Raw genomic sequence first — 26061 nt, forward strand, 5'->3', positions numbered from 1 at the left:
CTGCGGGCACCACATTTTTTTTTTTTTTTTTTTTTTTGCAGGCCCTTAACACATTCACTGCCAACAGTTTTTTTTTTTACTGTAGGTAGCTTCTGCCAAGGTTTTTTTTTGAGGATTCTGGCTCATCTTTCAAGAGCAGAGGATTATTTTCTGCTAGGATTTTGTGAACACAAAATATCTCAAAAGAACTAATAGAATGTGTGCTTTCTCTGTCTAAAAGAGTTAGTTTGTAGAGTTAGTAGTTATGTAGGCATTAGCAGTTGAATACAGCATGGTTTCAGCGTCTGAAAATGAAAGGTGAGAAAAATGCCTTTTTGTGAAATTCGATAGAACAGTCACTTTAACCATTTATTTTTGGCATCAAAGACATCAGACATCTAAACAATTTGTTCTGAACAGTATTTTCCTCCATAACAGCACCCGCACCCCCCTCTCCTTCAAACTCCTCCCTCCTTGGCTCTGCAGCGGGTGTGCACAAGCGAGTTTCTGCTGCCTGTCTGCTGCCTGGCGGCCCCTCGTCGGGCGAGCCTGGATGGGGCTCGCTCGTTTCTTGGGGTTTCGGTTGAGAGCTTTGATGAAGCTTTTGCGATTCTGGGCTTTATGCTGCGTGTTTCAAAGTGTGTTGCACCCAGTCTATTTTTGGAACCCCCCACCGTTGTGCGCGACCGTTGTGCGCCAGCGCGAAAGCGTTTTCGCCAAACCATTCTACAGTATGAGAATGGTTTCCTCACGCTTTTCCCTGCAGTTTTGGCTCGCTTTCTCTAGTCTGGAGAGCACTGTCGCCACTTAGTGGGTCGGTGGAATGGGTTGTACACGTTCGGTGGCTCCCATATTTTTATAGGAGACGTAAAAGGGTTTGATCCACGTCCCACCGTCAATTTTTTTTTTTTTTTTTTTGACGAGTTGACTCGTCATTGGCAGTCAACCGTTGGTTTCTGCTTGACGAGTTGACTCGTCAACGGCAGTGAACGTGTTAAGAGCACATGATGCCCTACGCAGTCATGCGTACTCTGCGTATAGGGTGCGGCGGCCCTGATCTGGAGACACCTATATGACACCTATATGGGGAACACCCGCACATGCACAGGTCCCAACAACATCCCCCTAGCCCCCGCACGCACCCGCACACACACACACACACACACACACACACACTGACACACAACTTAACTTATTGGGTCCTCTAGAGACAATGCAGAAGTAGCCCATGACATTTCCAGCTCTGAAACTAAAAAAAGAGTATAGAGACACTGCGTAACGCGTCATCATTCATTGTCACGCCCAAGACGGGGGAAAACAGAAACCCCCCCTCCAATCCTGGCGTTCTCCTATGTCACGTGCATGGTTGCGTGTTGCACACAAAGATCGTATATACAGAAGATGAACACTCCAACTTACTTCCTTGACAGCTAAATCCACATTTTCTTCTCGCCAATTCTCAATGGCTTCCTTGTTTTGCTCGGGAGTACAAAAAAACTTTAATTGGCGATTTTTTACATTTGTTGTGTGCGCAGCCCCACCACACAACAGCTTTTAGCTATGTTTAATTCAAGGAAAATGACGCTGGTGAATGGGAGTGAACGGACCGATTTCCCCCGTGATGGGCGTGGCCTATTTCTTGCAGTGTCTCTATATAGACGGTTTTCACCAGAGTGCAACCCCACAGCACTTCCTTTTTCTCAGCATTCGGCAAACTGCAGAAATATTCACTCGACATCGTTTCTATTGTTTTTGCTGCTCAGGGGCCAGTTGCACCAACTGGTCTTAACACATTGAGTGCCAAGGACGTCTGTGCACGTCCTAAAAAAAAGTAACGTTCAGTGCCAAGGACGTCTGTGCACGTCCTAAAATCATAATTCATATTATTCCATAATTCTGCTGTTTAAGGTCGTACCCAGCCAGTGAGCATGAATCCCTTCAAGGGATCACACGGCGCCACCTTAACACCTTGACTGCCAACGACGAGTGTAGTCGTCAAACACAATCCAGCTGTTCACTGCCAGCGACGAGTTGACTCGTCAAAAAAATAGATTTTTTTTTTTTGACGGTGGGATGTGCATCTAAGCCTTTTACATCTCTTATATAGGTATTGGACGTGTACAACGTGTACAACCCATTCCACCGACCCACTAAGTGGTGACAGTGCTTTCCTGACTAGAGGAAGGCAAGCAAAAAGCAGTGTGACTGAAGCCATTCTCATGAAGGTGGATTGGCGAAGGCGCTTTCGTTTTCGCGCTGATTGCTGGCGGTGCGGGATTGCAGATTTGCATAGTGGATTGCGGGTGGGACACACTTTGAAACACGCAGCATAAATATGACCAGAATCGCAAAAGCTTCATCAAAGCCCTCAACCAAAACTCCAAGAAGCGAGCGAGTCCAACCAGACTTCCTCAAAGAGCGGCCGCACAGACAGGCTCACACCCGCACAGCAGCAGCAAAGCAATGAGACTGGTGACAAGCGGGGACTGCCCCCTAGTCCGACACCAAATTGGAAACAAATCCCATTCTAAAAGGCTTTTAGAATGGGATTTTCAACCCATTCTTTTTTGTTTCTTTTTCGCTATAATTTAGAGTAATTTAATTTCTATTCAGAAATTTATTTGAGAGGTCGAGAGTATGAGAAAGTGCATTTGCAAAGGTAGGAAAGTGCTTGTGACATGGCGCTGCAGCCAAGAAGAACGCCCACGGAGGGAGGAGTTGAGCAGAGGGAAGTTTACTGCTGTTATGGAGGAAATTACTGTTCAAAACTATTGTTTAGGTCTTACTGATGCCAAAAATGAATGGTTAAAGTGACTGTTCTATCGAATTTCACAAAAAGCCGTTTATCTCTAAATATTTTTTCTGATGCTGAAACCATGCTGTATTCAACTGCTAATGCTTACATAACTACTAACTCTACAAACTAACTCTTTTAGACAGAGAAAGCACACATTCTATTAGTTCTTTTTAGATGATTGGTGTTCACGAAGTCGTAACAGAAGAGAAACCTCGGCTCTTGTAAAATGAGCCTAGAATCCTCAAAAAAAACCCTGGCAGAAGCTATCTACAGCAAAAAAAAAACGGCTGGCAGTCAATGTGTTAAACATAGACACGGGAGCTGCGCCACCCACCTCAGATCCTTTAGTTTGTGCAGGAGACAGCAGGGAAAGACGTGATCAAAGAGGAAACCGATGCATGCTTCAGCCAGAGCCGTATAGCTTGCTCTGTCTGCAGCGGAGAGTGGGCTCGGCTGCATCCGCGCTCACAACTGAGCTCTTATGCTTCTATCTATCTCCACACGATTCCCTGCCAGAAAGCCAGCATCTGAAGCCGAACGGCCAAGCCTTTTCGTTCAGTCGCGTTTGGCATTTCCTTGATGCGCGCTGGGATTCGTGCGGGGCAAAAACGGAGTCGATAGAGAAAACAAACTCTGTGCGTGTGGGGAGGAGCCCGCAGCTCAGAGGTGGAGAGGGGGGGGGGGGGGGGGGGGGGGGGGGAGAGGAGGGGGGGGGGGGGCACGCAGGCTGCACAGAAACCACACCACGCCACCACATCAGAAAACACCAGCCAGAGTCAGTGAATGTGCTCGAAATTAGAGTGCAAAAGGTATTCATAAAAGTGACTATATCTTGGAAAGTTAAAAAAAACTGTAACGAGGGCAGCGGGATGTTTTATTTTATTGGTGTGACTTTTACTTTGGTACTCAGTAATGTGCGCTCTCTCTCCTTCACTTCCGGTCGGCCGGTGAGCTGCGCCACAGCTGTGGCAAATCGGGACAATCAAGTCGGCGTCTTCCCTATTAAAGGATTGTTAGCAGTGACTGTCGGCAGGGTTCCAGAGTGAGTAAGGCGGAGGCTGTGTGCATCTGTTCCTGGTGGTATTGTAAACTTTGACTTTGAGAACAAACCTTTCTTTGATCGTGAGCTTATGGTGCTGGGCCATCGAGTTAAACCTTGCTTCCATAGCAGAGAGATTCTTCCTGCTTACCTAGTTGTCCTCCTGCCTGTCACTCTGGGGCGCTGATCTTTGCGTGCACGCATCTTGATTCTAATTTGTATTTTGATATTTATATTGTTGCCTTTTAGCCCTTTGATTTACTTTGCTGTATTGGATGTGCTTTTATTATATTTCAAGGAACATTGTAACGTCGATCCCTACTAACCTGTGTGTTTTGAGTGCATATAACCCACAATCATCTGAACCTTATTTTACCTGAGTCTTAATAGTGTCTTCTCAGTTTGTGTGTTTTATTGCCTGTTCAGTATGTGCTGTGTGGACTGCCCACCGGATTTTATCTAATGCCTGTACTGTAATGTTGTTCCTTGGGATTGAGTAAAGCATTGTCAAAACTATCCTGTGTCCTGTCTCCTACATACTTACTGAGGTGCTCCTACCCATGGTGTATTTATTACCGTTTTGGCACGGTTACATATTTGGCGTTGTCGGGCAGGATTGGTCCTGGGTGGAGCTACCAGTAAGTGTGAGCAGACAGTGACAACATGTCTGTAGAAGGCCAGTCAGGCCAACCAGAACGCAGCATGGACAATTTTCCTCTTGTAATGGCGGCATTTTTTTCTGGCAATATGGGAGGCCAGAAATTTACAGGCAAAAGTGCCGATGTTAAGTTGGGAGAATGGCAAGCTAATTTAAAAATGATGTTCCGCATGTACAGCTTATCGGAACAGTCGCAAGTGGATATGACCATTAGCTGTTTGGAGGGTGAAGCTAAAAGGCACATTCTCATTTTGGAGGAGTCAAAAAGAAAGACTGCAGACATGATTTTTAAAGTGCTGAATAATCTCTATGGTGATAAAATGCCCACCTCTGCCCTTCGTTCCCTCTGTTTCAGCTGCAGACAGGACCCCGGGGAGGCAGTGGCGTATTTCTCATTGAGGCTGCAGGAGCTGTTTCAAAAGCTGCAAAGAAGGGACCCAACTGGATTGGGAGAGGCAGACCGCCTACTTCGAGATCAGTTTATTGATGGCATTGCTGATAGAAACCTAAAGCGGGAATTGAAAGCATTAATCCGGTCCACACCTACTCTCTCCTTTTCAGAGATTGAAGAGGAGGCAAGGAGCAGGGACGATGGGGATGAGATGGAGCCAGCAGCCCACTGCCATCAGGCCACAGAGCAGACCCAGGCACCACCACCTCCCTTTGATGTTCAGCAGCTAAAAAAGGACATCCGGGATGAGGTGACTGCTGAGATTAGGGACCAGGTGTCGGCCATCACACAAGAAGTAATTAAGGAGTTGAAAGCAGAACTGCGGCTAGGAGTAGCCCCTCCCCCAGCCCCACCACAGACCATCCCTTATGCCCCAAATAGACAGTCCTATTACCAGGGCCATGCACCAGTCCATCACCCTCCACGGCCTGGCCAGCGGCAGTACAGTCCAGCTGCACCTGCCACCTACAACTTCAATAAATATGATGAACAGGGCCGCCCAATCTGTCGGCAGTGTCAAATGGTTGGCCATATCCAGCGAAATTGCCCCCGGCGTCAGAACTCCAATCAAAGTAATGGAGCTGGCCCGCCAGCTTTAAACTACTAAGCCCCACTGCCGACCCAGTGACAGTGGGGCAACGAGAAACTGTATCCAGTGCTGAGCCCTCCCGAGAAGACCTGGTCGGTGAGTGCCCAGTTATGAATGTGATACTGGCAGGGGAGAGTATCCCTTGCCTTGTGGACACTGGCTCACAAGTCACCATGTTGAGAGAGAGCATCTTTCACAAGGTGTTTGGAGAAAATGGGGTCAAACTGACAGACCCTTCAACATGGTTGACTTTGACTGCTGCAAATGGCCTAACCATCCCCTATGTTGGCTGTGCAGTGCTGGACATCACTATTGGGTCTGTCACAGTGGAGCGTTGTGGGGTTGTGGTGGTGCAGGATCACTGTCTGTCCCGGGTGCCTGGGCTTCTAGGCATGAATGTGATGAGAAGGTGCTGGAAAACCATGTTCCAAGATGGTGCAGTACGTCCACTGGGGCTACCAGTGGAGGCTAATCCGCTGGGGCAGAGAGCCTGGAGGCAAGCGATGAAAATCTGCAGCCGTGAGGACAAATTCTCACAACCAGAGGGCAGTGTGGGGTATGTGCGAGCCACCAAAAATGTCTGCATTCAGCCAAAACAAGAGGTTCTGCTCATGGCAAGAGCCCGCGGGAGTCCAGTTGGCCAGCCGTACGTTGCCCTGGTGGAGCCCATGACTGAGGCTGCCTCTTTCCTGGTCGCACGGGCAGTTGTGACAGTGGAGGGTGGGCTTCTTCCACTCAGGCTAAAAAACACCATGGCCACCCCCATCTACCTTAAACGCTACCAAAAGCTGGGACAATTAACACTGACTCAAACAGAGGACGTACTGGGTGGAAGTGTTGACCTGTCCATGACCACGCCAGGTACTATTGAGGTCCGGCTACAACAAGTTGACTTCAACTCGACTTCCACCCCAACACAAAAAGTAAGTCCCATCCCAGTTGATCTTTCCAGTGCCTGCCTCACTCCCGAAGAGGAACAACAGGTACAGGAGTGTTTGGAGCGTCATCATGAAGTATTTTCATTAACAGACAATGATGTTGGAAAAACTGACATTTTATTTCATCAGATCCCAACAGGAGATGCCCCACCTGTCCGTGAGAGACATCGGCAGATTCCCCCTAACATTTATCAAGAGGTTCGTGGTCTTTTGCAGAATATGCTGGACGCGGGCATCATCCACCAGAGTTGCAGCCCCTGGGCATCTCCCATTGTGTTGGTACGGAAGAAGGACGGCACCTTGAGATTCTGTATAGACTATCGCAAGGTAAATGCAATCACTCGTAAAGATGCTTTCCCTCTGCCCCGAATCGAAGAGTCTTTGACCATGTTGACCCAGGCCAAGTACTTTTCTACACTGGACTTGGCCAGTGGATACTGGCAGGTGCCTGTCCACCCAGAGGACCGCCAGAAGACTGCATTCACAACTCCCATGGGCCTATATGAGTTCGATCGAATGCCTTTCGGGCTGTGCAACGCCCCTGCAACCTTCCAAAGGCTGATGGAATCCTGCCTAGGTGATATGAACTTTGAGTCACTTTTGATTTATTTGGATGATGTTATTGTGTTTGCTCCAGACTTTTCTACTCACCTTAAATATCTTGAGCAGGTCTTCACTCGTTTGGCCGAACATGGTCTCAAACTAAAGCCCAGCAAGTGTCATCTGTTCCAGCCCTCTGTGCAGTACCTGGGCCATGTGGTGTCAGAGAGGGGCGTCACCCCCATGGAGGAGAAGGTGAAAGCAGTGGCAGCATGGCCACAACCAACAACTGTCAAAGAGCTGGAGGCTTTCCTGGGACTGGTAGGCTACTACCGCCGCTTTGTAAAAAACTTTGCCAGGATAGCCGCACCATTAAATGCTCTAAAAGGGGGGTATCCTCAAAAACAAACCCGCAGGGCGAGCCCCCCATTGAGAGAATGGACCCCAGAATGTGAAGCAGCATTTCAAGGTTTGAAAGAAGCTCTAACAAAAGCTCCAGTTCTTGCCTTTGCCAACTTTTCACTGCCCTTCATTCTCTACACAGATGCCAGCAAGCGTGGGTTGGGGGCGGTGCTAAGCCAGGTTCAAGATGGGGGGGAAAAAGTCATCGCCTATGCCAGCAGGAGCCTGCACCCAACCGAGAAGAATGATGCTAATTATAGCTCCTTCAAGTTAGAATTTCTTGCATTAAAATGGGCAGTAACTGAGAAATTTCATGAGTATCTGTTGGGTTCTCGCTTCACTGTCTTCACCGATAATAACCCCCTCGCCCATTTACAGACAGCCAACCTGGGGAGTGTGGAGCAGCGGTGGGCAGCCAGGCTGGCAAGCTACAATTTCGAACTCAAGTTCCGGCCTGGAAAAGCCAACGCCAATGCAGACGCCCTCTCACGTCTGCCGTTGGAGACAAGCGAAGCAACAAGTGCAGATGACGAGCTTCCACTGTTCGCTCCATGTCGTCAGGTGACTGCTGATGTGGTCCAGGCCTGCTGTGCGGGGGTGGGGATAACCACTCCACCTCCCCCAGAGGTTGAAGTCCAGCTGAGTGAGGTACAAGTGGGCATAACACCTAGCCAGTGGCAGGATGCACAGAGCCAGGATGCTGCAATTCAACAAGTGTTGCAGTTATGGCAGGCCAGAGGACCACTTGACAGCCTCCAAAGAAAAAGTCTACATCCCATGGCACAGAGACTCCTTAAAGAAAGGGGGCGTCTCTTGTTGAAAGATGGCATTCTGTATCGTCAGGTCCAGGACCCAAAGACTCTTGACCAGGTAAAGCAAATAGTCCTCCCAGCTGTCTACAAACAACAGGTGTGGCAAGCCTGTCATGAGAAAGCAGGTCACACCGGCCCTGAAAAAACTCTTGCACTGGTCAGAAGCCGTTTTTTCTGGCCTAAACAGATGGAGGAGGTAAAGGCCTGGTGTTCTTCCTGTCCTAGATGCATCCTACGCAAAGCACCCACCATAGCCACACGAGCCCCCTTGGTGCCCATAACCACATCATGCCCCCTTGAGCTGTTTGCCATGGACTTCCTTAAATTGCCCCTCTCAACAGATGGACATCAGTATGTGCTAGTGGTGACAGATCACTTTACAAAGTATGCCTGGGCTATACCCACTCGTGACCAATCAGCAAATACCACTGCTAAGGCTCTCTGGAAACAAGTCATTCGCTTTGTGGGTAGCCCAAGGCGGTTCCATTCAGATCAAGGGGCCAACTTTGAATCGGCTGTCCTGCAGGAGTTATGCAGCCTTTACGGGACCACCAAGAGCAGGACCACCCCTTACCACCCTGAGGGAAACGGCGTCTGTGAGCGCTTTAATCGAACATTGCTTTCCCTTTTGGGAACTCTAGAAGAGAACCAAAAAGCCCGGTGGCCCGATTACATACAGGAACTTGTGTTTATGTATAATAACACTGTCCACTGCTCCACAGGACAGACCCCCTCTTACCTCCTGTTTGGGTGGCATCCACGTCTCCCCCTGGACGTGACACTCGGGACCCAAAGTCAACCAGTAGAGCCTCGAACTGACTGGGTCAAGCTCCACCACATGAGACTCAAACTGGCTCATCAACAAGCAGCGCAGAGACTGGGCAACGCCCGCCAACAGCAGAAGAAAAGCCACGACAGACGTCCAATGAGTGCGCCACTGCTTCCCGGGGAAAGGGTCCTGCTGCGGCAACGAGGGCTAAAGACTGGAGGTAAGCTCTCAGATGTTTGGGAGAGTGAGCCATATGTTGTTGTGAAGCAACCAAACCCAGATTTGCCAGTCTTTGTAGTTAAGCCAGAAAGGGGGCAGGGAGTAGAGAAAGTTCTGCATCAGAATTTAATGCGCCCATGCCCAGCTAACTATAACCCCTTATATAATAAAACCCCTGGGACAGATGGGTCGAAAGAGAGGCAGCCAGGCTTGGTGTGGGGTTTTATTCCTGTTGCAGGTTCAAGCCACCCCAGGGGGCCGCGTCCACAGCCCCTCCAGCCCAGTAGGCCGGGTCCAGGAACTCTCCAGCCCAGGAGGGGGGACTCATCGCAAGCCCCTCCAGCAGCGGAGCCATCCGGATTGCAGGATGGGAGCCCGCGCCGCCAATGCGCTCAGGCGAGGCCAGAGGTCGGGGAGGAGGATGGTCCGGCCCTACGTCGCTCTCAAAGGACCACTCAAGGCCAAAGACCAGCAAGGTTCGAATATTGACATTATGATCGCCATGAGGACATGGCTGGGAAAAAATGGGGGGAGATGTAACGAGGGCAGCGGGATGTTTTATTTTATTGGTGTGACTTTTACTTTGGTACTCAGTAATGTGCGCTCTCTCTCCTTCACTTCCGGTCGGCCGGTGAGCTGCGCCACAGCTGTGGCAAATCGGGACAATCAAGTCGGCGTCTTCCCTATTAAAGGATTGTTAGCAGTGACTGTCGGCAGGGTTCCAGAGTGAGTAAGGCGGAGGCTGTGTGCATCTGTTCCTGGTGGTATTGTAAACTTTGACTTTGAGAACAAACCTTTCTTTGATCGTGAGCTTATGGTGCTGGGCCATCGAGTTAAACCTTGCTTCCATAGCAGAGAGATTCTTCCTGCTTACCTAGTTGTCCTCCTGCCTGTCACTCTGGGGCGCTGATCTTTGCGTGCACGCATCTTGATTCTAATTTGTATTTTGATATTTATATTGTTGCCTTTTAGCCCTTTGATTTACTTTGCTGTATTGGATGTGCTTTTATTATATTTCAAGGAACATTGTAACGTCGATCCCTACTAACCTGTGTGTTTTGAGTGCATATAACCCACAATCATCTGAACCTTATTTTACCTGAGTCTTAATAGTGTCTTCTCAGTTTGTGTGTTTTATTGCCTGTTCAGTATGTGCTGTGTGGACTGCCCACCGGATTTTATCTAATGCCTGTACTGTAATGTTGTTCCTTGGGATTGAGTAAAGCATTGTCAAAACTATCCTGTGTCCTGTCTCCTACATACTTACTGAGGTGCTCCTACCCATGGTGTATTTATTACCGTTTTGGCACGGTTACAAAACGACAGAAAACCCTTGAAAGTGCACTTTTTTCAGAGCCTGTCATTTCATAATGGAACTGTCTAGAAACAAAATTTCTTCTTTGGAAGAAGCAGGAGTGTTCAATGTTTCATTAAAGTCCAGCCCTGTTAATATAGCCCTAATAGAAAAAATTCTATAGCTGTTTTCAACTGAATGGAAGTGAATCTGGCACAGGCTGCAGACAATTTTACTGAAGCGCTGTGGCACTCAATGTGTTAACTATGCCTGGTCGTTACTCCTACGTCGGTCTTAGTTAAGACCAGTCTTTAGAGTGGATTTACGCCTGTTGCACAAACAGGGCTTACGTCTGGTCTTAACTACGCTGGTCGTAGCAATGCGCGTTCATGTGAATTGCCGGGGAATGCCCTCTGATTGGCCCACAAATGTGCCTCGCGCCCTGCAATTTCACTGACCCCCGCGAAAATAACTTGCTTTGTTTTTGTAGTATTAGAGCTGTTTTGACTTTTATTGCAAGAATAGCCGATAGACAATGGCTGAACAAAAGAGAGCACGGAAAGGTAATTTCACAGACATTGAAATAAGGAAACTTATCGAAATGTACAGCCAGCATAGGGAGATACTGACAGCAAAGCAGTCTAATGTAGTTAGGAATAAGAGGAAGAAGACTATATGGGCAGAAATAGCGGAGATGATTAATGTGTGTTCAGACTCGGGCATACTTCGCACAGAGGAAGATCTGAAAAAGAAATGGAAGGATTTGATGACCAAGGCGAAGAAGGACGCATCAGCCAGAAAGATCCATCCTACTGGTGGCGGTCCTCCCCCGAAAGTGTCAATATAGTGACATAATTGTTGATATGTTTGGGGAGCATTCCCCTGTATTCACTGGGTTGATGGGTGCTGAGAGCGGCGGGCCCCGGGAGGAAGACGTGGCGGAGGAGAGCCAGGCCGAGCCAGAGGATGTGTGTGAGGACAGCGGTGTTTGGAAAGGTGTGTGGATTTTAGGCTACATAAAACTCCACATTTGTTTGAAAACAAATACATGGTAAATAAGTCTAAAATGTATTATGGTAGGCCTAATTAGTTATTTTATTTCAGATACACCCGATGCCACTCCTCAGCAGCAGCAGCCTTCAGGCAGCAGCGGCAGCAGTCATGCACCACCACCCCCTCAAAAGAAAAGGAAGAGGGAGGAACTTCAACAGGTGCTGCTGGAGAAGGAAATCCTGAGAGTTGAGATGGAGACCAAAAAACTCCAGACGGAACAGGAGAAGTTGGAGTTGGAGAAAATCAAGCTGCAAATTCTGCTGCTCCAGCAACAGCTTGCTAGGCCAGTGACTGTGTCCCTCATTGACGAGGACGGGCAGAGCATCACTCTGAACCCGCTGTAGTTGTAGCCTATATTGTTATATTTATATTTTTCTATTTATTTCTATGTTCGTTATGTTGTATAGGCTATATATATATATATTGTTCTATTATATTATCACCAATTATTATTAGCCTATCACCAACAAATCCTTCCATTTCTTGCTCAGATCACCCTCTTTGCGAATTGTTTCAGAGTCCTGAGCACACATGAACAGCCTCCGTTACAGTATTTCTGCCCATACAGACTGCTTTTTGTTGTCAGTAATTACATTTGACTGCTTTGCAGTCAGTTTAGCTGTATGCTGGCTGTACATTTTGTTGACTTTCCTTATTTCAATGTCCAAATAAAATATCCGCCAGAAAAGGCGAGACAGTGTACGAGCTTCTGTTCTTTCAATCACAATTTAAAAAATACAAACATATGTGGCAAAACATAGGTGCCTGCATGGGTGAAAAGTATAGGCTACTATTAAGAATGAAAGAATCGACCACATCAGTGTACTGTTAACAATACAATATTTATTTAATCTTCTAGCTGCCCATTTATTTTTTATTTTTGACTTAATTGTAAACAAGTAAAAAAAACAATCTTTTCAAGACAACGAGCAGACATTTAGACGGGAATTATGCAATTGGGAAAGAAAGCAATACATTGGAAATGGTCAAATGACAAAGAGCTGATTAAGAGGTTTCGATTATGTAGGAGAGATCTTTTTTAACTTAATGAAGAGCTGTCAACGGATTTACAGTATGTGCCAGACGCGGGAATGCAGCGCTACCAGGCGCGGACTGCATAATCGGGCACGTCGGGCAAATGCCCGGTGGCCTGGCCTGGCCTGGCCTGGGGGAAAAAAAAAAAAAAAAAATTGGTGCCAGTCAGGCCACTCACTGAACAGCAGGCCAGGCACCGCCTACTGGTTTACTAGTGGTTTTATTACTTTATTCAGGGTTAAAGTGGGTGCATCTCATTGTAAAATTGGACTCGGCCCAAATTGGGCTTCAAATGGCCCAAATCTGGCTTCAAATGACCGAAATTGGGCTTCAAACGGCCCAAATTTTTCGCCGCCGCCCTTCGGACGCCGGCACGCGCGTCGGCCCGTATCGGCCTGGCCTGCTTGGTATAATGCCCAGCCTGAATTATGATCCCAGTCCGCCCCTGAGCGCTACCACCGGCCTTTGAAACAAGAGGAGTCCGAATCTATTAGCTATAGCCTATAACATGTTCACAATCCGTGTGCGGGCTAGTCGGCCACCGATATCCCCGTGCGCTGCTGCTGGGACCACGGGCTGCAGATCTTCCTCGTCCTGCACCGGCTGATGCCTGGGGAGAGGGATCCTCTTGGTGACACAGATGTTGTGGAGCACCGTGCATGCAGCTATGACAGTGCAAACTCTTTCAGGATGCATCCTCATCTCCCCGTGAAGACAGTGAAACCTAAAATACAGATAATATTAGTTAAAACTGCATGTTTTTGAATGGAGTTTGGTTATTTCCATCTTTACACATTTTGTTTAGTTATTCAGCATACTTGTGTATTTTAATTATTATATATTTATACATATAATATATAATTAATTATATGTAATTGGCCTATAGTTTCTGTGCAAGGGATTTTTTTAAAGATAGCCTATATAGCCTATTATGCAGCTTACCTGCGCTTGAGGACACCGATGCACCGCTCCACAACTGACCTAGTTGCAGAGTGGATGGTGTTATATCGCCGTTCTTGGTCAGGCCTCGGAGCAATGATCGGTGTCATCAGCCAGCGTTTCAGTGGGTAACCACTGTCGCCAAGGAGCAGCCCGTTCACCCTGCCAGCCTCGAAGTCCTGGTACAGGGCACTCTCCCGGAGGATGCGAGAGTCGTGTGTTGATCCAGGCCATCTTGCCACCAAATTAAAGATTGTATAGCTGGCATCGCAAGCAATCTGAACGTTGATGGAATGATAGCCTTTGCGGTTGACAAATAAATATTCATGTTCAGATGGTGCCTGGATCTTGACATGGGTCCCATCAATACACCCCAAGATGCCCGGGATGCCGGAGGCCTGAAGGAAACGCTGTTTCATCACCGCAGCCTCTGGTTCAGTAGGGAGGCGAACATGAACAGCAAGTGAAACAGCGGTGTTTCAGTGCCAGGGAAACTCTGCGGATGACCCGACAGGCAGTTGACTTGTGGACTCGGATCATGTCCCCAACGGTGTTTTGGAAAGCCCCGTTTGCATAAAAACGAAGAGCAATTAGCACTTGCAAAGCCGGTGGCAGCGCTGCATTGCGGTCTGACACAAACTGTAAATCTGGTGACAGCTCTTCAATAAGTTCAAAAAGATCTCTCCGACAGAACCGAAACCTCTCAATCAGCTCCTCGTCATTATACATGTCCAATGGATTGCTTCTGTCCCTAATTACTCTCTCCCGTCTAAATGCCCGCTCGTTGTCAAGACGGTGGACAAGACGATGTGCCATTGTTGTCAAATTTCGCGCCGTCACTGTGCAACTATGCTCTAATCATATACAGTGGCCACCAGTGGCGTGCCTGACCAAGTTGGTGCCCTAGGCAAGATTTTTGCTGGTGCCCCCCCACCCCCCCCCTCCCCCAAAGAAAATATAATAAAAATTATATCGCACCTAATTCCACCACTGCAGTGCAGGCTCAGAATCGCCCTTCCAGTGGCGCTGGAAGTACTTTTAGGTAGGGGGTGCTGTAAGGAAGGGACGTTTTTTGGACTTTCATCCATATTTAGAAGAATATTTAATTTGAAATTAACATTAGGATTATACTGTTGTGATGTCATTATTCAGTATCTTCTCCTTTTCTCACTCACTTTCATGTAAGCACCTGCCTTCATGTAAGCACCCAGCAGGTGTAAGCACCTGCTGGGTTTAAGGAGTGTAGTTAGAGTATAACTACACTCCTTAAACCCCGTTGTTATACTCTAACTACACTCCTTAAACCCCGTTGTTATACTCTAACTACACTCCTTAAACCCCGTTGTTATACTCTAACTACACTCCTTAAACCCCGTTGTTATACTATAACTACACTCCTTAAACCCCGTTGTTATACTCTAACTACACTCCTTAAACCCCATTGTTATACTCTAACTACACTCCTTAAACCCCGTTGTTATACTATAACTACACTCCTTAAACCCCGTAGTTACCCTGTAAGTACAGTGTGGTACCCCGTAATTAGCCTATAAGTACAAACATTTGTCCCCTGCTTCATAATACAGCCCGTGACCCCATAGTTAGACTATAAGTACAGATCTTGTTACCCTCTAGTTAAAGTATTTTTTCACTCCTTAAACCCCGTAGTTAGACTATAACTACACTGCTTAAACCCCGTAGTTACCCTGTAAGTACAGTGTGGTACCCCGTAATTAGGCTATAAGTACAAACATTTGTCCCCTGCTTCATAATACAGCCCGCGACCCCGTAGTTAGACTATAAGTACAGATCTTGTTACCCTCTAGTTAAAGTAGACTATAAAGACTATAACTACACTGCTTAAAACCTGTTGTTATACTATAACTACACTCCTTAAACCCCATAGTTAGACTCTAACTACACTCCTTAAACCCCGTTGTTATACTATAACTACACTCCTTAAACCCTGTTGTTATACTCTAACTACACTCCTTAAACCCCGTTGTTATACTCTAACTACACTCCTTAAACCCTGTTGTTATACTCTAACTACACTCCTTAAACCCCATTGTTATACTATAACTACACTCCTTAAACCCCATTGTTATACTATAACTACACTCCTTAAACCCCGTAGTTACCCTGTAAGTACAGTGTGGTACCCCGTAATTAGGCTATAAGTACAAACATTTGTCCCCTGCTTCATAATACAGCCCGCGACCCCGTAGTTAGACTATAAGTACAGATCTTGTTACCCTCTAGTTAAAGTATTTTTTCACTCCTTAAACCCCGTTGTTATACTATAACTACACTCCTTAAACCCCGTAGTTATACTATAACTACACTCCTTAAACCCCGTTGTTATACCATAACTACACTCCTTAAACCCCGTTGTTATACCATAACTACACTCCTTAAACCCCGTTGTTATACTATAACTACACTCCTTAAACCCCGTAGTTAGACTATAAGTACAGATCTTGTTACCCTTTAGTTAAAGTATTAATTCACTCCTTAAACCCCGTAGTTAGACTATAACTACAGCCCTAAACCCCGTTGTTATACTATAACTACATGCTTATTTGCGGGCTGTATTCTAAAGCGTTACCGAGGTTAGGTTTGGCGTGGGGGCTGGGAGAGGTTAGCTCCACCGACACGCTGCACGCCACCTCGCTCAGCTGGTTCTGCTTGTGGGCTATCGGCATTGCGACCTGTCGGCACTGCGGCCTGTCGGCACATAGACGCGGCACCGGCGATTAGTGACAAGCAGTCTGAATGAAATTGAATGTAACGTTCCCAATTCTATGTATTAAATTCTAAAAGATTAACGGCAACATTTGGGAAGGCTAAGCCACACAACTAGTTAGTTATAATCTAACATCGTGCTTCAAAGACGGAGAACTGGCTGTGTTACGACGATGACGGTAAGGACTCAAAAAGGTCTCCGCGGAGATCTCTGTTACAGGCAGGCACTACGCCTCCTCCTCACCAGTTGTAAGAGTTACACCTGGGCTTAGTGAAAATAAGGCTTAAGCCGTCTTGGTGCAACCGGCGTAGCTGTTAGGTCGTAAAGTTACGACCAACTTAGCTTAACACATTGAATGCCAGCCATGTTTTCATTCCTGTAGGTAAGTTGTGCCAGGGGTGTTTTTGACGATTCTGGCTCATTTTACAACGGCCGAGGATTCTTTTCTGTTAAGAATTCATGAACACCAATCATCTAAAAATAACTAATAGAATGTGTGCTTTCTCTGTCTAAAAGAGTTAGTTTGCAGAGTTAGTAGTTATGTAGATATTAGCCGTTGAGTACAGCATGGTTTCAGCGTCTGGAAATTTATTCAGAGATAAATGGCTTTTTGTGAAACAGTCACTTTAACCATTCATTTTTGGCATCAGTAAGACCGTCAGACATTCTAAACAATAGTTTTGAACAGTAATTTCCTCCATAACAACAGGAAACACCCCTCTCATTCAAACTCCTCCCTCCGTGTGTCTTCTCCTCCTTCCTCCTGGCTGTACAGCGGGCGTGTCAGAAGCGCTTTTGCTGCTGCCTGCCTGTGTGCCTGCCTGCCTGCTTGCCTGCGTGCGGACGCTCCTTGTGCGAGTCAAGATGGGCCGGGGAATGCGTGGGCGATGGGCAGATGTTGATTCTGGCCTTTCTGAGGTGTTTCAAAGTGTGTTTCACCTATGATCTATTTTGCAAATCGCTCTCCGCTCTCTGTGTGCTGCTGCCGGTGCGCGGCCGCTCTCAGGCAAGACAAGTCTTGAATGGATTACTGTAAAATCGCCACGGCATTTCCTTGAACGGCTTGGTCCCGCGGCAGTTTTTTCTTTGATTTCGGTCGTCTGGGGGAGCACTGTCAACACTTAGTGGGTCGGTAAAATAGATTATACACATTATCTTGCTCCAATAGTGATCTCGAAGATGTAAAAGTTGTTGATTGATGTCCCACCGTCAAAAAAAAAAAATGTTTATGTAAGACGAGTTAGGTCGTCCTTGGCACTTAAGCGCTGGATTATGTAAGACGAGTTAGGTCGTCTCTGGCACTTAATGTGTTAAGACCAGTGTAAGACCAGTTGGTACAACTGGCCCCAGATGTATAGACGTTTTCACGGAATGGTCAGTCCTGTACTTGAATGTTTTTTTTTCTTTTATGTCCATAGCAAACACTGCAACAGGAAGTGAGCTGTTTTGAGCTGGCGGCGCCGGGAGAGGGCGACTCGCTGGGAGCTCCGTGACTTCATAGACAAATAGGCTCTTTATTCTAGTGTAAACACGTTTTGTTTTGATTTCGTTGCTTCGACTCGCTTTGTAAATACCTATTGTATATAACAGTGTTTTGAATAGTGTAGTTAGTGGTGTCTTCGCACTTTTCTTTGCAAGAAACTGCACGGACGGCAGGACCCCTTTGTTCGCTCTTTGTTCGCTTGTTCGCTCGTTGTTCGCTACAACAACACCCGCTTCCCCACAATGGAGGAGGGCAAGGACGCGGACGCGGATACCAGCGTCGGGATAAAATATAACAGGGACGCGCTGATCCAAATCAGGAACGAACAGATATATTCCAACAGTAACTGGCAAGCTCCCGACTTTATGGAATTTCCTGAACTCATAAAACAGCACCGGAGGAGAGGTAAGCGAGGAGGGATACTCGCCCGCTTAAGAAGACGCGCGGACAAGCCACCCCTGCCCAGCATCCTGCTGGCAAATGTCCAATCTTTGGAAAACAAGCTTTGTGAACTAAGAGTGTGCGCAAAATACCAAAAAGACATAGCGCGATGTAACGTTCTGTGCCTAACGGAAACCTGGCTTACTCCTGACACAACGGACCATTCTATCGCGTTACCAGGATTCAGTGTATTCAGAGGAGACAGAAATGAACGATCCGGTAAGATGAAGGGAGGGGGCGTTTGTCTAATCATTAACGTAAACTGGTGTGTAAACATCACAGTCATTGGGAGACACTGCTCGGAGGACCTTGAATCTGTAATGCTTCAATGCGTGCCGTTCTGGAGTCCACGAGAATTCACGACAGTAACCGTAATGGGGGTATACGTCCCTCCACAAGCAAACGCCATGGTCGCACTGAAGGAGCTGCAACGAGCGATCAGCGCACAGGAGGCAAAACAACCGGAAATGGCCCTGGTGGTGACTGGTGATTTTAACAGGGCAAACCTGAGAGTTAGAATGCCCACGCTGTACCAGCATGTCCATTTCCCCACCCGAGGCAAAAATACACTGGATAAATGTTACACAAATATCCGCCATGGCTACAAGGCCGTACCCCGCCCACCTTTCGGCAAATCAGACCATGCCTCCATCCTGGTGCCCAGGTACCAACACAAACTGAAAAAACAGCCCCCGGCATTCCGAACCGCCCACTGCTGGTCAGACCAATCAGACAACATCCTGAGAGACTGTTTTGACCAAGTAGCATGGGAGGAGTTCAAAGCGGCGGGAGACCTGGGCGCGTACGCAGAGACGGTGTCATGCTTTATAAAGAAGTGCACCGACGACATAGTCCCCACAAAGAGGGTCAAAATAATGGCAAACCAAAAGCCCTGGGTCAACAGCGATGTCAGGGCTGCCCTACACCGCCTTCAGTTCAGGCACACCGGAACAATACAAGCAGGCACAATATGCCCTCCGGACCGCTATTAAAAAAGCACAGAGAGATTATGGAAGGCAGCTGGAGTCAAAACTGGACACCAACAACCCCAGACACCTGTGGAGAGGTCTCCATGCTGCTACAGACTTCAAAGAGGTGAAACGACAGAACGCCAGCACGTCACCCACCCTACCGGACGAACTCAAAGCGTTCTACGCTAGGTTCGACCCCTCTGCCAGAGCGCCTCCCCTCCTCCCCCCCCCCTCTCCCACCCCTCTCCCACTCTCCTCCCCCCCACCACCCCTCCCCCTCCCCTCTCCTCCCCCCCTTGCCACCTCCCTCCCCCCATCATCCCCCCCCCTCCTCCCCTCCCCCCCCTGCCACCTCTCCCCCCTCATCACCCCCTCCCCCCTCCGCCCCCCCACCACCCTTCCTCCCTCCCCCCCCCGACCACCACCCTCCCTCCTCTCCCCGCCCCCACCAAAACCCCTCCTCCCCTCCCCCCCCCCCACCCCTCAGCACCCCCACCCCCTCCCATTCCCACCTAACCACCAACCCCCCCCACCTCCCAACCCCCACAGATCCAGACCACCCTCTCACCATCACTGAGGACGAAGTGTGCCGGTCGTTCCTGCGTATCAACCCACGCAAGGCGGCCGGCCCGGACGGCATCCCCGGGCGGGTCCTCAAGGCCTGCGCCCACCAGCTGGCAGCCGTATACACAGGCATCTTCAACCAGTCTCTCTCCCTCCGACGAGTTCCCTCCTGCTTCAAGGCAGCAACAATCATCCCCATTCCCAAACAGCAAAAAGTGACCAGCCTCAATGACTGGCGCCCTATAGCCCTCACGCCAATAGCCAGCAAGTGCCTTGAAAAGCTGGTCATATCAAAGATCCGCCCCACACTCCCCCCGGACCACGACCCGCTACAGTTTGCATACCGCCCCAACAGGAGCACAGCGGATGCAGTAGCACACGTGCTCCACATCGCCCTGTCCCACCTGGAGGGGAAGGACACCTATGTGAGAATGCTGTTCGTGGACTACAGCTCAGCATTCAACACCATAGTACCCTCCAGGCTGGTAAGCAAACTCAGGGACCTGGGACTAAACACAGCGATGTGCGACTGGATCCTGGACTTCCTGACAGACCGCCGCCAGGTGGTGAGGGTGGGCAACCTCACCTCCTCCCCACTGACCATCAGCATAGGAGCGCCCCAGGGGTGCGTCTCCAGCCCCTTCTGGTACGACCTCTACACCCACGACTGCGTGGCGACTCAAACTTCAAACACCATCGTGAAGTTTGCAGACGACACAGCAGTCGTGGGGCTGGTCTCGGGGGGCGACGAGACGGCCTACAGAGAGGAGGTGAGGGTCCTGGAACAATGGTGCCAGGACAACCACCTCTCTCTGAACGTCTCCAAGACCAAGGAGATCATTGTGGACTACAGGAGAGGGGGGGGCACACACCCCCCAATCACCATCAACGGCACAGTGGTGGAAAGGGTGGACAGCTTCAAGTACCTGGGAGTCAACATCCACCAGGACCTGACCTGGGCCGGCCACACCGCCACTGTTGTCAAAAAGGCCCAACAGCGATTACACGGACTCAGGCGCCTGAAGAAGTTTGGGCTAAGGAAAGAAATCCTCAGGGACTTCTACAGAGGCACCATTGAAAGCCTGCTGACTGGCTGCTTCACCGCCTGGTACGGGAACTGTACCACCATGGACCGCAGGGCGCTACGGAGGGTGAGGCGCGCTGCCCAGCACGTAACAGGAGACGAGTTGCCAGAACTGCATGAACTGTATAACCAGCGGTGCCTCAGGAGGTCCCTGAAGATCATCAAAAACACAAACCATCCCCACAACAGCCTGTTCTCCCTGCTACCCTCAGGGAGGAGATACAGGGTTCCAAAAGCACGCACAAATCGCTTGAGGAACAGTTTCTTCCCGCAGGCCACGAGACTCCTTAACATACACAAATAGTGTAGTAGTCGTACCGTACCGTACACAAATAGTGTAGTAGTCGTACCGTACCGTACTGCAGCTGCTACCATTATTGTATGTCTAACAAGGTACATGCTATTTGACCTGTATGTCATTTACGTCGAATTTAAAATGTCTGAACACGTCTAACGTATGCACAATGCCTTATGTTTAATTGTATGTTTAATAAGGTACAAGCTATTTGCACTGTATGTCAAATACGTCAAATTAAAATGTCTGAACACGTCTAACGTATGCACATGACATGTGCACCTATGAGCAATGAATATGCCACTGACTTGTCTTATCGCTATTCTGCCTTATTGCCTATTGCTGCTTAGTATTGCTTATTGATGCCTATTTCTTATTGCCTATTGCTCATTGCTTGTTGCCTATTTGTACTATGTCGTAAACGGAGTCCACAGCACAAGAATTTCACACGTGATACTTGTACCATGGAGTGACAATAAAAATCTTGAATCTTGAATCTTGAATCTTGAGCGGGGGTTCAATTTAGAATGTTTTTGTTGTCAAGTTAAAACCGTCTATTGGCACAGCCAGGCGCGGACTGCATAATCGGGCACGTCGGGCAAATGCCCGGTGGCCTGGCCTGGCCTGGCCTGCAACATTTTTTTTTTTTTTTTTTTTTTGTGCCCGCAGTCAGAACCACAGCACATCTCCGATGGGGAAGGCTGCTCACCAACACTGAACACAGACAATAATGATCAACAATCAATCGATCAATCAATCAATCAATAATTTTCACTGACACCGCCCCTGTCCCGTCTGCCTGTTTGAAGAATATCTCAGCTGTGTGCAATCCAGTGAGAGGATTGATTGACGGCCAGTCATCCAATCACGACAATGCTATAGAGAGGCAAAGTGACCGCCTACTTCCTGCTTCAGCTCTGTACCAGAGATTTTCATCCGCCATTTATTTTCCCATACACATTTCGTAAAATGCGTATACAAATGCTTTACTGGTTCAAACCAAACGGTACAGATATAGAAACAGGCGAGATCGCATAAGATTTCACTTGGAAACAAAATGTTTAAAAAAATGCGGGTTTAAAGAAAATGTTTTTTCGATGTTTTTTTAAGTTTTGGTCCGAGTGAAATGTTCTATGGTCTCTCCCGATTATAGCGTTAGCTGAACCGTTTGGTTCGACGAAGTACAACTATTTCATAAGCATTTTACGAAATGTCTATGGGAAAATAAATGGCGAATGAAAATCTCTGGTACAGTGCTGCTGAAGCAGGAAGTGACGTTCCACTTTGCCTCTCTATAAGGAGGAGCATGACTGGATGACAATTTGTCATTGGATGACTCAGTCATCATCCTCCTTATGGCATTGTCATGATTATATGCCATGCCTACGCAGCTGTCAAGCGCCGGGATTGGCCAGGCGGCCATGCATTGCTTTGCGTGAGCTGAACAGCTGATGCACACACACAGATCACCAAAGTACTCAGTAAGTGTCACCTTGTTTGCTCTGGTCAGGGCTGTTTTTGTGCACTATATTCACCTGTTCATCTTGCTCAAAAGAATCCTCTTCCCTGTTCCACAGCTTGGAAGCATCACACATCCATGTCGAGACGTCTGGCTTCAGAGGTGAAGCCAACTTTGAGAAGCAACAGTTCACTTTATTTACTTTTTAGATGGTTTTAAAATGTTTTATGCAGCTTCCAACTTCATCCAGCCTGCAGTACCAACAGTTTATCAGCCAGTGTTTCTATTCACCATGCCAACAGTTGCATGTTTAAATGTATTATTCCATTTGAGTTTTATGAGTATTTATAATTATATATTTTAGTTTCGGTTTTATTTGTTGTGATGTGTGATTGTGTGATTTTACTTTTATGTTATTGCATGGTTCTCTTTCAACATTTGTTTCGGTATCTCACTATGGGAACACGCCCTCTGCGCTGTTTCCTAGAAGCATTTATTGCATTACGCCAGTCCTGACTGGCTAACGGACGTGACGTCTGCTCCCTAGGGGGAGGGACCTTCCCCTACTATAAGAGCCTGACGTCACATCCTTACCCTCAGTCTAAAACCTCTTCTCGCTCCTGAAGCATACCTCGGAAGGACAGTACGGTGGATGAGGGACTAGCATCACTGCTTACAGAGCGAGCTTACACCTCGGTCAACGAGCGCTATCCCGACACGGTACGGTTCCACTTTCTGAGTCTAGCGGCTAGTTCGTACCCAAACGTTAGCTGCTACGGCTAGCCATCATACTAGCCTGAGCGATGTCGGAGCCGGCAATTATCCCCACCACGGGTAAAGCCAACCCTCCGGCGACGAGGACGTGCATTTGCAGCAATAAAATTTCGGGAGCAGACACTCACCAAGTGTGCTCAGCGTGCCTCGGGCTGCAACATGCCCAGGACGCGATGCTATCCCCGACTACCTGCGAGCACTGTGCACGCTTCTCGAACAAAACTCGCAGACGCAGGCTGGCACGCCAAGCCAGCATGCCAGCGACGGACCCTATGATGGGGGTATCCACTCCCCCACCACAGGAACTAACTGAGAGCCCCCGAGGAGACATCCACGCGGGGGCGAGCTGGGGCGACCAGGTCGACGAGCTAATCCCTCTGACCGGCCCCGAAGACGAGTTTGACGACGGCCTCGCGGCAGGGGAAGAGGACGTCTTGGGCGAAGCCTCTGAGTCGGGAGACGAGCCTGTCAGCTTGGGCTCCGACGATGAGGAGGACAGCGGCTACGCGCCGTTTGACATCGCACCGGCTGCAAAGCCGATGGCTGTGGGATTCTTCGGCGTCGGCCCTCCAGACCCGACCGCCGGCACGGACCTGCACGATGTTTGCCAAAGAGCGGCTGCAAAGCTAGGCATAGTGTGGCCCGAAGCCCTCGCCGAAACCGCAAGGTCTCATTACGAAGGGCGGAGACTGCCCACAACCAAGCCCTCGGCAAAGCAGCTGCTGCCGATTTTCCCTGAGTGCTTGGAGGAGGCTACCCGGTCATGGGATAATCCCCTAACGTGTAAGAACCCCGTCCTGGGAGGGTCGTCGTTAGACTGGGCCGGGATGGAAGAGAAAGGTTTCGCCCACCTGCCACCGGTCGAACCGGTGTTGGCCTCCCACCTCCACCCCACTCAGAAAAGCACCATGGCCTCGGCGGGGCCAGGCCTGCCCTCCAAGGCAGAGTGTTTTCAATCATCACTGACGGAGAAAGCGTACAAGTGTGTCGCCACGTCAGTGAAGGCTTTGAATGCATCGTCCCTGCTAATAGCCTACCAGGCCGAATTGCAGGACGACATGCGAGATTCACCCTCCACACAAGTGTGGGATGAGGTGTGTGTGGTCACGGATCTCTGCCTGCGTCTGCATAGATGCGCAGTTCAATCATCCGGACGTGCCATGGCGATGATGGTCACTCAGGAGAGAGCTAGATGGCTTAACCTATCCAGCCTGTCCCAGAGGGAGAAGACCCAGCTCCTGGACGTCCCCGTGGATCCTAAGGGCCTGTTCGGTCCAGCCGTTGCCTCCATGCAAAAACGCTGTGAGGAGAAAAAGAAGGAAGGTGAAGCGCTACACCTCTGCCTGCCCAGGAGAGCGCCACCCCCTCCCCACCCCGCTGCTGCACCCAGGCAGTACGCCCAGGCCGCCGCCCGACCAGCCTACCGCGGCGGTGCCAAGCGACAGCCCTCCACCGGCCCACCCCAGACGGGCGGACGGGGACACGGCAAGCCGCCAGAACAGAGAGGCGCGTGGGTGAAGAAAACCTTCGCCGCCGTGGTGACGCAGGGAGACCAGGCTGGTCCTCCCGCCACGACGGGGGCGAGGAAGAAGAGGCGTACTTAGTGCGCTGTTGCCGGGGGAAGACGACGGGTCCAGTCAGACGACCGATTCGCTACCCCCGAGGGATGTTCTGTTCCTAAACCAGTTCCAGAGAGCATGTTCCGGCTCCAAGAGGCGTGCAGAGGCCACATCGGCGCTCACAGTTCACAGCCACGGGAAGAAGAGAAGGGTTTGCCCAGCAGAGAGCTCGGTGGAGCCACAGCTGTATCGCAAAAGTGTAACACAGTTCAAATGTTACACAAACACATACCAGTGTCCCTCCCTTCCCAATGTAAAACGTTCATTAAAGATGTTTACAGGCGCGCATCCAGGCCACGAGCCGAGGGCGCAGCCCAATATTGTGAAAACAATAAAAGAAAAAACATTAAAAATAATGAATGTGGCGCAAGCCTGGAACATGAGCGGGCAAGTCCTCGTTACGCCGCATGGGGGAGCCATTGCTCTGCCTGTGGTGCAACGACCAAGCCAACAAGACACAGTGAGTACGGGTGCCGCGAAGGCTCATCTCACAGTGCCTGCTCAGCCCGGTTTAGCAACGAGTCCGGCTTTGGGCCCGCTTGCGGACCGGGCTCAGCAGTGGCGGGCGTGTGTGACGTCAGATTGGGTCATAAAGACTGTAACAAAGGGTTACAGGCTCCAATTCGCATCAACACCACCGCGGTTCAACGGGATACTGCAGTCACAGGCCCGTGGGGAAAAAGCCCGTGTTTTGCAGGAGGAAATAACCTCGCTGCAGAAGAAAGGGGCTATTCAGATGGTACCATCAGAACAGAACCACAGCGGTTTTTACTCGAGGTATTTTCTGGTCCCCAAGAAAGGAGGAAGTCTGCGACCGATACTGGATCTGCGGGCTCTGAACGGATACCTAAGACGGTACAGATTCAGAATGCTGACAAACGCAGCCGTATTACGCAGTGTGCGTCCGGGCGATTGGTTTGCATCAATAGACCTGAAAGACGCCTACTTTCACATCCATATTTATCCGCCTCACAGAAAGTATCTCAGGTTTGCCTTCAAAGGAATAACCTACGAGTTCATGGTGCTCCCGTTCGGACTCTCACTGAGTCCCAGGGTATTTGTGAAATGCACCGAGGCAGCGATCGCCCCCCTGAGGGAGAGGGGCATTCGC

The sequence above is a fragment of the Poromitra crassiceps genome, assembly GCF_964638095.1.
Source record: "Poromitra crassiceps genome assembly, chromosome: 9".
In the NCBI taxonomy this organism is placed as follows: Eukaryota; Metazoa; Chordata; class Actinopteri; order Beryciformes; family Melamphaidae; genus Poromitra; species Poromitra crassiceps.